An 11,579-nucleotide genomic window follows, 5' to 3' on the forward strand; every position below is an offset into this window, starting at 1 on the left:
GTCGGTCTTATTATTATAATTACTGTCATTATTCGCCACAAAGTCGCTCGTACCGAACGTCGTGACTCACATCTCGTCGCAAGCATCGCCAACGAGGATCGCTCGCGATCGATCCCGAGCTGCGCTTTCGTATCGGCGCGATTAACGCCTCATCCTGTATAAAAAGATAATCGCGAAATGAAGTGGAACACATCGCATCACACTACACCAACATACACATGGAGTCTTTATCCAATTGATCAACTCGATGGCGATTCGTTCAATCATTATTTCTATTTACTAAAGCTCGATCAAAACGCGCAACACAATTTTTTTTCTAAAATCATACGATACACATTTCTGGAAAAAATTCCTGTATTTTAATTGGTATGTCTAATTGAAGAGCAACTATGAAGAAAATGCGAAAATAACTAATTATTTTACCGTAATACTCGGTATAAAATAATAACGAATCATTTCCGCGCACATTTTCACTTTTTTAAATTTTTTTTTTAATTTTTTGATGTAACACGTCTTAATACGTAAGGTTACATAATACGTTAGAAACCGGTACGGGCAGCAAAATAGAGCACATGCGGTTTTATGAAAATAATAGATATATTAAGACGATAATGTTTGTAAATGCATATTATTTATAGAAACCACGCATTATATATTCTGTCTTTTGTATGTAAATTTTAATGCAATACCATTTATGAAATTTTCCATTTATAGCATCTTTATAACTTCTATAGTATAAACTATTATAATTTTATTTATAATTTTATTTATATCAAGCTTCTTGAATTATAACCTAAAATATCTAAAAATATATTATTGTACGCACATATATTGTATACATACTCTTTTCTTATGAAAATTATTATTGGAAACTTTTTAAAATAATTAAAATTAACAATCTTTTTTTTAGTAAATTTTTTAAGAAATTTAATTTAAATATAAAAATTTAGATATAATATTAGTAAAAAAGATTGTTTATTAAAGATTACATGGCAACATAAAGTATTATGCTATATTTGTGATTTAAGGATGTATTGGACGGACCGTCTGTCTCAAAAGTTAATCCCAAGTATCAAAAAATTAAAGTTGGGCAGAATACGAATTCTAATTGATCAAAAATTTTTTAAAAATCACGAAATCATATTTCAAAGTATTCTTTAATATAAACAGGTATTAATTTCCAAGAAAATGTTGTCACGTTTTATCATCAATATTGCGTCAAACCGATAATCACAGTCATTTTTTAATAATAATTTCAAAATGAGCAAGTAAATCGTTTTAAAACTTTGTAGGAACATTTTTACATGATGAATATTACAAAATGAAATTTTTATTATTGTTTTTTTATACTTTGTGAATAATTTATTACCTGTCTCTTGAACGTTTACATAAGATCTTATGTTAAAATCGCAAAATTCAAAAATTAATAACTTTTAAAGGCGCAAGTAAAAAAATTTGAAATAATTCATGACGATGTAGAATGTTATTAAGAATGTTAAATTAAAAATTCACGGCTCTCACGGATCTAATTGATTGTAAAATATCTCCAATACATCATTAAGCAATAGATTTTTAACAAAATTTACATTCATACTGTTTCCGTCGTATCGGCAAATTAAAACTCATCGCATCCACAATGTTCAAAGTCTACAAGTGCCAAAGTACTCTGTCAAGTCACGGCATCGCGACAATGCAATTATGAGTCACAATCAGTCAATTCTCTTCAGCATAATCGCGTATCACGTTCGACTCATATCTCATCGCGAATGACTCCACATTATCTTGCCGTGCAATTTTCTCGGAAAAGTCGTGAATTTTCACGTGACTCATCGCCCGATGGATCTTTAATTAAATCGCTTAGGAGACCATCAATGATGATTTTCTGAAACGTTGACGTTTTCGAGATTATTAAGCGACACCGTGTACGAATAATGACAAGCGGAAACGCTTGTTGCAAGAAAGACGTGCGCGAAACACTTGTGGTTTGTTGGCACAACCATAATGCCCGCTTCGCACGACTGTGATTAGGTAGATAGAGATCTTTTTCGGAAATTGCAGCTTTATTAAACCCTCGCGAAATTTAACGTGTGAACAATCTTCCGTATCTAATATTCATTAGCTTAAGTGAAATAATTATACAACATTAAAGAGCAAAATATTTAAAGTAAAAATTAGTGAAATAATTATTACAAGATTAAAGAGCAAAATATTTCAAGTAAAAATTCGGAGAAAATCAACACGTATTATTTTATTGAAACATTTTTATTTCCGAGAAATGTATGATAAACGTCTTTTTCTCTCCCTTTTAGCGAAGGAGATTATTAAAGGTAAGCTAGAAATTTTAGTATCGGTTTAATTTTGATTTTTATAGATGCTTTAAACATTACATACTTTGCAATTAATAAGTTGAAATAAATATCGTCGTTTATTTAAAGAGAAGATGAGAGGGAACTAGGGGAGTTAATATTCTCTCATCACTCTCTTTCTACGTGTTTCACTACATTCCATTCTCAGATTCTCTTTTCTGACTCTCGCGCACATTCTTGGATCCTTTTTACTCGCCTCTTCGCGAGCATAGTTATTTTCTCGCGATCCTCTCATATGAGTCGCTTCCTTCTTATTGAGACTGCAACATCGAGAGCTGTCTAGTATATTTTATCAAGTGATATTTCATTCTTTTATTTTATTACATTATATTCTAATCTTAAGAAAGATCAATTTTCTGAGGAATAATATTTATCGAGCTTCCTGTATAGATGAAATTTGAAAAGGACTCGAGTTTAATTTGACTCGAAGAATAATATAATTATAATGTCTTGAGAGTAAAAAGTTAAAAAGCTGATAAGTAGAAAAGAAAAATCAACTAAGGGAGATAATATTTATTTATTTTGCTACTGCCATCTTTCTTACAGATATAACAAAATTTTTATGTATATTATAGTGATTCACTCAAGGATATTTTGTATGTACAATCCCAACAAAAAGTAGCTAAAAATCAATATTGACGAATATATCCATTTTTGGTGTATTTTGAGTAAAAAATTGTGTGGAATATTATAATTTGATCTTAGCTACAGTGCAGAGATGTATTTTTTAATATTTATTACGTTTTTACTGAAATATCCCAAATTTTGTTAATCGAAATGATTAATTTTTGGCAAAGAATTTCGCTTGTGACAGATACATGTCTAATTTCATTGAATTATATTTAATATTTTTTTAACCAGTTAGTACTTGTACAATATTATTTGACCAAATATTTCCTCTGTATCTAAACTTTTGCAAATTTTAAACTAATTCTGAATATAATTTCCATGTGACTTTGTCATTTGAATCGACATGGTTAAGAACACATGTTAATTCGGTGCAAATTAAAATCCTTATAACTTGTGAACGCTTTAGTGAATCGATTTAAAAATTGTACTGAAGATTCTAAGCATATGTAAGGATATTCTGTACAATTTTCATTAAATTCTCAATATTTTGAAAATCGATACAAAACATCCTTAATATTAAATTATATACAAATATGTTGATTTAATCTATTTGTTGTCTCATTTACATTCGAGTTTTTCGTAATTTTCTTTGCATCTAAACATTCATCGATACTTTTATTAATTTTCTCTGAAGATTTTTATGCACTTTGAAGATAATATCGATGCATATTACGATGAAATGTGAATCGATCAATTGCTGTGAATTCGCAGATTAATAAGGAGGACGATTTTGCGACGTAATTATCGTGACCACGACTATGAGTAACGCAATAATCTATTAAAATTAAATCAACTTCTCATTAGGCGCGACAGTAAGCCAATCAAGCCTTCGGTGACCCTCCAGGCGGCGTCTTTCTTGCAGGATAAGCAACAGTACTGTTTTTGTAACGTTAATATACGGTGAACGCTTACTCTTTCATCACAAGTGAAACGTTAAATTAAGGGAATCGATCGAATATTTCGACAATTTTAAATACTGCCATTTAAATAATCTCAAAACCCTCTATTTTCACCAAAAGTGCTCCATAAGGGTTCTGTTACAAAAAAGTTATAGCTGTTGAAAATCGATTATCTAGAATTAAATCGCGAAAAAAAAGTTAAATTATGTTAAATTGTATGTCGGCGCAAAATTGCGTATGCGATGTTCCAAAGGTAAACACTCTGCAATATATAACACATGTTATATAACAATATTCTGAGATATATAACATACTATATGTATTATATAAAGCATCCTTAAAATTTCATATTTTTCACCGTGCATTTTAAATAAACCTAAGAGGGCGATTTCTGTCTTAAGCTCCCCAAGTACTTTAATCCGCAATTGAGAGAGATACCATATGACATTCATCCGACTGAATGGATTAAGGCTCTTTCATCGATGCCCGTGCGAATAGTGAGGATTTGTCCCTCCAAGAGTTGGCACTCGGAACGCGTCGTGTCGACCGCGGACTAGTCCGAGCAATGAAAATTCAACGACGCAAGCAATTTGAGCTCGCGGCGAGCGTGCAAGCTGCAATCTGAAAGTATAAACGGTAGTTGTGTGTGCTCCGCGAGAGCTTACTTTCTCTCTTTCTCTCTCTCTCTCTCTCTCTCTCTCTCTCTCTCTCTCTCTCTCTCTCTCTCTCTCTCTCTCTCTCTCTCTCTCTCTCTTCCTTTTTTTCTCTTCATCTCCGTTGTATTCGCTCAGTGTTTCTTGCTCTTTCTCTCGTTTCTCTCGCGCTACCACAGAGCTCACATGTACTGCGTGGTTGGCTCGCACAGAGTAATCGCGTAATTTGCGTGTAACGATGCAATTTGTAGTTATGGCGACCCGGCTCTCCTTCTGTCTTTTTTTCTTCCCCCCCCCCCCCCCGCTCCTTCTTGGCCTTCTTGGTCGTTTTTTGCCGATACCGGCGACATCGACGTCGGCAACGACAGGGATAACGGCAGCGATAACGTCGAATACCAAGGATCCTTAAGGATCTTGAAGATTTTAAAGACGTGTAGATTTTTTGCATGAATCGGTTTCCATTTCTCTTTGGCGAGTTTATTTTTTTATTCTTATTTGCGGAAAGAGAGAAAGAAAAATTTTTAATTGTAATAATTGTGATAATGGGACGTCAATAATAATTTATTTTTTTTATTACATTCATAATTTTGTAGGATACATATTAAATGTTACAAAATATTTTATAAGTAAATTATATATAGATATTATATGAAATTTTTAATTCTATTTAAGAATGTTTTGTATTTATTTTCAAAATATTGAGAATTTAATGAAAATTGTACAGAATGTCCTTATATATGTTTAGAATCATTAATACAATTTTTAATCGATTTTAAATCGATATAATTTTAACATGTGTTCTTATGGGAAACGTATAACCACGTCGAATCAAATGACAAAAACACATGGAAATCATATTCAGAATTTGTTTAAAATTTGCAAAAGTTTAGATACAGAGGAAATATTTGGTCAAATAATATTATACAAGTACTAACTAGTTAAAAAGATATTAAATATAATTCAATGAAGTTAGCCATGTATCTGTCACAGGGCGAAATTCTCTGCCAAAAATTAATCATTTCGATTAACAATTCGGTTCATTTCGATTAACAATTCGATATATTTCATTAAAAACGCAATAAATATTAAACAATACATCTCTGTAGCTAAGATCAAATTAATATTCCACACAATTTCTCATACTCAAAATACATCAAAAGTGGATATATTCGTCAATATTGATTTTCAGCTACTTTTTGCTGGAATTGTACATACAAAACATCCTTAATGTAATTTCAAATACATCCACATGTATTACAATTTTTATCGTGACATTTCATTGATTATATTTTTGTATCTAACGCCTAATTATATACTGAGAGAAAAATCTGGTCACATTAATTAGAATTCTGATAGATTCAATCAGTATGTCTGTTGGAAAATGGACGAATCAGAATTCTTTTAGAAATTATCAGATGAATATGATTAATTTCTTCCTGTTAAATTTACCAAATTTTCTGATTAATAATAGTAAACTCATCAACACCATGTCGTCTAAAATTTTTTCCATCTAATTTCAAAAGTCTGTTTAATATTCTGAATTCCAACACGATTATTGAATATGCATAAATTCAATTCAGATTATTGAATAAATTATTTTAAATTCTGTTTGTTAGAAATTAAACTGATAAACAATGATTTAGAAAGAGGATGCAGCTCAAACACACACAATCAGAGAGCCAGCGTGCTTTTTCTGGCAATACTGCTCGTAAGAGAAAAAAAATATACTTTGGATTTAATGTTAATACTAGTTCTTTATATACATTTCATGGCAAGTTAATGCAACAAGAAATTTTATAGATTCAACTAGAAAATACTAACCAAATTCTTATAGTAAAATCTATTAAACGTTCTAATTATAAAAATCGAGTCTATCATGATAACTGGAAATTCTTCGTTTAATTTAACCAAAATGCCTTCAATCACATATGTCTTGTGGGCACAATCAAATGATTTTTCTCATTGTATACACAATAATGAGAGTTATTAAGATAATTGATAAAAAATATATATTTTAATATATTTTAATAAAATTTCTTAATTTCGACATATTCATAGTTATAATAATAAAGGATAATTATGAATAAAGAGTAATAATTTCATCTCGATGTAACACATTAAAAGACACTTTCAATAGTTCATTCCCGGATCACGGCACGACTCACGCTTTTCTTACGTTGTTACCGATATCACATCCTCTATCTTGACGGCAAGATAGAGGATGCCTTCTCAGGATCTTGCGCACGAGAGAACGAGAGCGTCAAATATAGTGAGCCCGCGAATGACTTACAGATCGCGCGAGCGAAGCCACCTCTTTATCTCGATTCGAAAGTTCGTGCGCAGCGGGCGTCCTGTTACGATATAAATTGACGACTTAGCTACGGTAACTACTTATCTGTGTGTACACGTCGTGCCATCGATCGTGATAGTCGACTTCGGGCTATACCTAAGGCCGAGCCTCTCTCGCGAGGTGGTACACGTAATCCTTATGAAGTACGCCCGCAATTCTTTGCACCGCATCGCCGTAATTTCACCCCGCGCGGATTTTATCGCCATTCACTGAAATAATTTCAAGTGAAACTGCGATAAAGGAACTGCCAAGTGTATACCTAATAACTCCATAGTGTCGTAATTATTAACATCGGCATTTAAGAGCAATGCCATTAGTCAAACTATGAAAGCGAGAAAGAGAGATAGGAATTATATACAGGGTGAGGAAAAAGTATGGAAACCTTTAAATTTTTCGAAAATTATACATTTTAGAAAGAAATGTTTCAGACAAAAGTTGCAGGGTTTCAAGTAATCAATATGAGCTTGAACAGCATCGTCAAGATCACATAAAAATCAGTTTGAATTTTTTAAATGGAATCCCCTATTTTTTATTACACATTCTTATAGCTTGTTTCAAAAGCTTTCCAAAATACTATATTAAAGTGGTTTTTCATTGAGTACTTTTCGAGTTATGAGGCTTGAAATAATTTCTTAATTTTTTCTAAACCATAAAATATTTAATAAAATATTCATTTTTTTATTATCTCACCTTCATACTTTTATGCATAAGATAAGTGAAGGAATCAATTGGTGTAAAGAAAAAACATAGTTTTGAAGAAAAAATATTTTATTGTTTATGGTTTATGTAAAATTAAGAAATTATTTCGAGCCTTATAACTTGAAAAGTACTCACTGAAAGAATACTTTATTATAGTGTTTTGGAAAGCTCTTGAAACAAGCTACAATTCCATTTAAAAAATTCAAAGTGATTTTTATGTGACTTTGACGGTGCTATTCAAGGTTATACTGATATTGCTACGTAATGTATTACTTGAAACCTTACAACTTTTGTCTGAAACATTTGTTTCTAAAATGCATAGTTTTCGAAAAATTTAGGGGTTTCCATACTTTTTCCTCACCCTGTATATGTCAAGAAGGGAGAGGAGCAAGCTTCGGAATTTCTTCGGCAACGAGATAAAATACACGAAATATTGTTTTCATATAATTATACATAGTATCTCCTCTATTTTTTCCTTTATATACTCCGAAAGAATTAGCGTTTTAAATTAGCTATTCGAAACTCTGGAAGCATTTCGTAAGCGTTCCTTTGTGCCTTTAACGCAAGATTTTGATCAAACCTGGAAATTCGCTTTTCGCTATCTCACTTTTATACGTTTATTATCACTCTTATTAAGGTAAACTTGTTAATTTAAGCACTTCCTGTGGAGATACCTTCGATTTTAGAGTTACCACGCACGCAGGTGCGCGCGCTTTATCCGGCGCGGGGTCCGTTTTAATTAAAACCAACGCGCGCAGCTCGATCACCTTTTAACCCTGGTATCGTGCGCACGCCGCCCGGCGCTGGTCTGCCTCATGTGCGTGTCCCACGTGCTTTTACGACGTGGAATTATTACTTGCTGTTTATTAAATTGAATTGTGTCGCACCACGTCATCACCCCTGGCCCTTTATCGGACCCCCTCTCTCTCATCGCCCATTACCCACCACTCCATTACCACTCGCAATTAAGCTAACCACTCATTAAGAAGCTACGAGCACGATGGTTCGCCAATCAAAGGGCAGTCGACTTTATCGGTTCGATTTGATTGCGTTTATTTTCACAGTTTTTTTCCGAATGAAAAATAGAAGATTGGGAAAAAGGATTAATATAGTCGAGCATAAATACGTCAGAGAAAGGTAAATATTATATTTTACATTTGAACAGAAAATTATTTTAATTTATGTATTTAAATAAAATAAAATTATTTAATTAAATTTAAAATTAAATTATTTAATTAAATTAATAAAATTAACTCTAAAATCGATAAATTCTTTAAAGATAAATTGTTCAGATATATTTGTCTATCAATCTGATTATTTACTCAGATTAATTACAAATTAATTTATAAACGATATTAAATGATTTAAATTTTAAACATAATTTATCCGATCTATGTATTTAAATAAAATAAAATTATTTAATTAAATTTAAAATTAAATTATTTAATTAAATTAATAAAACTCTAAAATCGATAAATTCTTTAAAGATAAATTCTTCAGATATATTTGTCTATCAATGTGATTATTTATTCAGATTAATTGCAAATTAATTTATAAACGACATTAAATGATTTAAATTTTAAACATTAAATTTCTCCTATAAATATCGAATTTTTCTGGATGAGAGCAGCTTTCATGGGATGGATTTTCCAGGCGAAATTTTCTCGCCAGCGCATTTCGCGAGGCTTGAAGTTATTGAAATCAGCAGTCGCATAAATTCCGTGGAGCGGTAACGGGAATAATACGGCGAAAGCCCGCGCTTTGTCGACACCGATGACGAAGAAGAGAGAGCGCCGGATACTCGATCTCTCTCGACTGGACGGCTACTAATAGGATTTTCGTGATCGTCGGCACTTTCGAGATACTCGACTCGCTCCCATAAGGAACATCGCGTATCTACGTATATATTGAGTGTGTACGTACGGCCGCTATTGTGCCAGATCGTGCATCCATCGTAACTTAGATCCGCGCTCCCTACGTTGACCTTAAAGGTGCATCGGTCTCGTTGCAACGTGCATGTTACAGAATTTGCGTAATCACGTATCATCGGTCCGAGTCACCCCTTGCTTTTCTGATCGCGCTACGCAATCTTCGTCGTTCCAACGCGTGTACGTTTATGTGTAAGTACGTGTGTACGGCGAGATATCCAATAACAAGAGAAACTTATCGTGTTATTCCATAAGCACTCTAGTACCGTCACGTTTATGGCTGCTCATACAGGTTCTATCAATAGGAATCTGCATACTATCTGCATTTAGATAGATCTTGATTTCAGCACGTGGTAGCTAATCGCTTATGCTTTATCGATTGTCGATTGTACTAGCTTCCGCCTTCCACGATTGCACTGTGAATATTGCGAATTAATATGAACGTTGGTAGAAAAGTAATCTCTTATTGTGTCGCGGAGATGGATGATATTTTTATTTAAAAGATTGAACACACAAGGTGACTAATCATACATGACATTAATGGGGAAAGTTGTATTGGAGTATTGAAATTTAAATTGACTGCTGAATTTTTACAGCGGGAAATATATTTTTATAGTTGAATTTCAATAAGATGGAACGTTACATAATTTAAAAGATGCTGAAGAAATATATTTTATAGAGAATTAAATTTTCTTTTATTTTATTTAATAAATTTACAGGACTTTAAGGCCTGTAAATTAAAAGATTAAGGATGTTTTGTATGTACAAATCCAGCAAAAACTTTTGGTGTATTTTGAGTATTTTGGTGTATTTTGGTGTATTTTGAGTAAGAAATTGTGTGGAATATTAGAATTTGATCTTAGCTACAATGCAGAGATGTTTTTTAGCAGAGATATTTTGATATTTTTTAATATTTATTGCGTTTTTACTTAAATATTCCGAATTTTGTTAATCGAAATGATTAATTTTTGGCAGAGAATTTCGCCCTGTGACAGATACATGGCTAACTTCATTGAATTATATTTAATATCTTTTTAACCAGTTAATACCTGTATAATATTATTTGACCAAATAATTCCTCCGTATCTAAATTTTTGCAAATTTTAAACAAATTCTGAATATTATTTCCATGTGTTTTTGTCATTTGACGTGGTTATACATTTCCCATAAGAACACATGTTAATTCGGTGCAAATTAAAATCTTTATAACTTGTGAACGCTTTAGTGAATCGATTTAAAAAAATTGTACTGATGATTCTAAACATATATAAGGACATTCTGTACAATTTTCGTTAAATTCTCAATATTTTAAAAATAGGTACAAAACATCCTTAAGATTTAATTTTCTTGAATGGAAAGGAAACAATGTTAGGAAAATAACATTTTTAAATCAAAAATTATATAATTTTCCTAAAGTAGAATTAAATAATTATATATATTTATTATTTATTATATATTATATATATTTATTATATATTTATTATTTATTATATATTATATATATTTATTATATATTTATTATTTATTATATATTTATTACATATATTTATTATTATATATTCTTGAGATGACAACTATATTCAAATATGATTATAATATCGTTAAAATTTAAAATTATTAAATTCCTCTAAGAAGATTATAGATTGTTGCGTATATATAAAACAATAAATTAATTTAAGCATATAAGTTTTATATACTTAAATTAAAATAAATTTTATATTTAACTATATAAGTTATATAACTATAAGCTATATAAATTATATAACTATAAGCTATATAATTATATAATTATATAATATATGTTAATTCGGTGCAAATTAAAATCCTTATAACTTGTGAACGCTTTAGTGAATCGATTTAAAAATTGTACTGAAGATTCTAAACATATGTAAGGACATTTTGTACAATTTTCATTAAATTCTCAATTAAATTCATTAAATTTTCAATTAAATTCATTAAATTCTCTTTTGAAAATAGGTACAAAACATCCTTAAATTATGTACATTCGAGGAGATAATATTTAAAATTTTTTAAATAAATAAAAACAAAATCTT

General features: G+C 30.9%; 1 protein-coding gene across 2 annotated transcripts in view; it reads left to right on the forward strand.

The window, feature by feature from the left end:
- LOC105255912 (steroid receptor seven-up, isoforms B/C) overlaps nucleotides 1-11,579 on the forward strand; it is a 186,641-nt gene that overhangs the window by 25,931 nt on the left and 149,131 nt on the right. The window lies entirely within an intron of this gene.

The sequence above is a fragment of the Camponotus floridanus genome, unplaced genomic scaffold (assembly GCF_003227725.1).
Source record: "Camponotus floridanus strain SB8 unplaced genomic scaffold, Cflo_v7.5 scaffold63, whole genome shotgun sequence".
NCBI lineage: Eukaryota > Metazoa > Arthropoda > Insecta > Hymenoptera > Formicidae > Camponotus > Camponotus floridanus.